Here is a 3,236-nt window from a genome sequence, read left to right on the forward strand (position 1 = left end):
TAGGCACCTTTTTATTGTTTTATACACTCCTTACCTTCAAAGTTCTATTGTAAACCATGAGGCTTGATCATCCTCGACAAAATTTTCGTGAAGCTCGATCGTTACTCAGTTTTTTTTAGTACGTGCTTCAAACTTCCTATTTTAGGGTTTCAATTTTAAGCACCTTTTTACAGTTTTATACACTCCCTTCCGCCGACATTCTATTGTACATCATGAGCCTTGATCATTCCCGACAAAATTTTCGTGAACCTCGATCGTTACTCTGTTCTATTGTACATCATGAGCCTTGATCATTCCCGACAAAATTTTCGTGAACCTCGATCGTTACTCTGTTATTTTTAGCACGTGCTTCAAACTTCCCATTTTAGGGTTTCAATTTTAAGCACCTTTTAACAGTTTTATACACTCCCTTTTGCTTCAAACTTCCCATTTTAGGGTTTCAATTTTAAGCACCTTTTAACAGTTTTATACACTCCCTTTCGCCGACATTCTTTTGTAAATCATGAGGCTTGATCATTCCCCAAACAAATTTGGAAAAACTCCGACCGTTGCCCAGCGTTTTTATAATGTCCTGGATTTTTGTTTGCAAAATAGTCTTTCGAGTTTAGGCACCTTTTTATTGTTTTATACACTCCTTACCTCCAAAGTTCTGTTGTAATCCATGAGGCTTGATCATCCACGAAAAAATTTTCGTGAAGCTCGATCGTTACTCAGTTTTTTTTAGCACGTGCTTCAAACTTCCCATTTTAGGGTTTCAATTTTAAGCACCTTTTGACAGTTTTATATACTCCCTTCCGCCGACATTCTATTGTAAATCATGAGGCTTGATCATTCCCCAAAAAAATTTTGAAAAACTTCGACCGTTGCCCAGTGTTTTTATAACGTCCCGGATTTTGGTTTGCAAATTAGGGTTTTGAATTTAGGCACCTTTTAATTATTTTATACACTCCTTACCTTCAAAGTTATATTGTAAACCCTGAGGCTTGATCATTCCCGACAAAATTTTCGTGAACCTCGATCGTTACTCAGTTTTTTTTAGCACGTGCTTGAAACTTCCCATTTTAGGATTTCAATTTTAAGCACCTTTTTACAGTTTTATACACTCCCTTCCGCCGACATTCTATTGTAAATCATGAGCCTTGATCAAAAGGATTTTTTCTCGAATCATAAAAAACATCATCTACATCAAAGAACTCATGTCTACAACATTGAGAGTAGAATGTACTGAAAATTCTTCATGAAGATCAATTTTATTTGCATAGTTATTAATTCTTTCAAGGACTTGATAAGAGTCATCACCTCTTGGATGTAACTCTGTCTTCCTTTGAGATGGGAATCGCTCATTGTGAAAATGTGTCTATACTCAGTCACCCGGTTGAAAAATGATTTCTTTCAATCCTTTGTTAATTCTTGAAACAACTTTGAAATTTTGTTTCTCAATTCTCTTCTTCACCTCTTTGTACAATGTTTTGATCAAATTTGCCTTACTTGTGGCTGCGTCACTCACACAAATATTAGAAGGAATAGAAAGCAAATCAAGAAGCATAAGTGGACTAAATCCATAAACAACTTCAAGAGGAGAACAATGAGTGGTCCTATGAATTTTCTCCATTATATCCAAACTTTACAAATGACAAACATTCGTCCTAAGACTTAATATTCTTAGATATAATAGCCCAAAGCAATGCTCCTAATGTTTTATTAACCACCTCAGTTTGCCTATCGGTCTGACATGTAGTTGAGAACAATAATTTGGTACCCAATTTACCCCACAATACTTTCCGAAAATAACTTAATAATTTAACATTCATATCACTAACAATTATTCTAGGGGTTCCATATAATTTTACTACTTCTTTACCCTTTTTAGCGTGCCGCAAACTAAGAACAAAATTCGTAGATATATTAGTCCAAGGTTCGTTAGGTACATTCAAAGAAGTATATACTCCATTTCGTTGTGATCTAGATTTAGCTTCTTTGCAATTAAAACATTAGCTACAAAACTTATAAACATCATGCTTCCTCTTTGGCCAAAAGAAGTGTTTATGCAACATCTTATAAACTTTATTAATCCCAAAAAGTCATATTAAGGTACCTAACATGTGCTTCCCTCAAAAGAGAATTTCTTATAGAACATTTAGGAATATAAAGCTTACTTTTCTTAAATAAAAATTCATGAAACACATAATAATCATCCATATCTTTTTTCACAAGACAAGATGCATAAATAATTCTAACGTCTTGGTCATCTCTATACAATTCTTTAATATGTTCAAATCCAAGAATTTTTGCACTATGAGGAGTAAAGAGATTGTACCTTCTAGATAATGCATCAGCTACCACATTATCCTTACCTTGCTTATATATGATGACATATGAAAATGTTTCAATAAACTCCACCCACTTTGCATGTCTACGATTCAGTTTTCTTTGATCATTAAGATACTTCAAGCTTTCATGATCAAAGTGGATCACAAATTATCTAGGCCATAAGTAGTGTTGTCACACCTGCAATATATGAACTAAAGCAAACAATTATTTATCATAGGTAGGATAGTTCAATGTTGCCCCTATTTAGTTTTTCACTAAAATACATTAAGGGTTTCCCATCTTGCATCAAAACAACACCTATGCCCAAACCACTTGCATCACACTCAATTTCAAAAGTTTTATTAAAGTTAGGTAAGATAAGTAATGGTGGATTGGTTAATTTCATTTTAAGCTCATTGAATGCATTCTCTTGCCTATCCCCCATTTAAAAACAACATTGTTTTTCCCTAAATCCTTCAATGGTACCGCTATGGTTTTAAAATCTTTTATAAATCTCTCATAGAAGCTGGTTAATCCATGAAAAGTTCAAATTTCACTTGCAATTTTTGGTGTTGGCAATTCCTTAACGACTTTAACTTTCTCTTTATCTACTTCTACTCCATTTTACCAACTATGAAGCCAAGAAAGTAAACTTTTTCCATGCAAAAACTAAACTTATTAATAGTAGAATGAAAACATATTAAAATATTATCAAAGTACACAACAACATGATTTCCAAGATATTCTCTCAAAACATGATTCATTAAGCGCATAAATCTAATAAGAGCATTAGTTAACCCAAAAGGCATAACAAGCCATTCATACAATCAAAACTTAGTTTTGAAAGTTGTTTTCCATTAATCTCTTGCTTGCATTCGAATTTGATGATATCCAGATTTCAAAATAATCTTTATAAATAGACATGA

The sequence above is a fragment of the Cucurbita maxima genome, unplaced genomic scaffold (genome assembly GCF_002738345.1).
Source record: "Cucurbita maxima cultivar Rimu unplaced genomic scaffold, Cmax_1.0 Cma_Scf00089, whole genome shotgun sequence".
Lineage (NCBI taxonomy): Eukaryota > Viridiplantae > Streptophyta > Magnoliopsida > Cucurbitales > Cucurbitaceae > Cucurbita > Cucurbita maxima.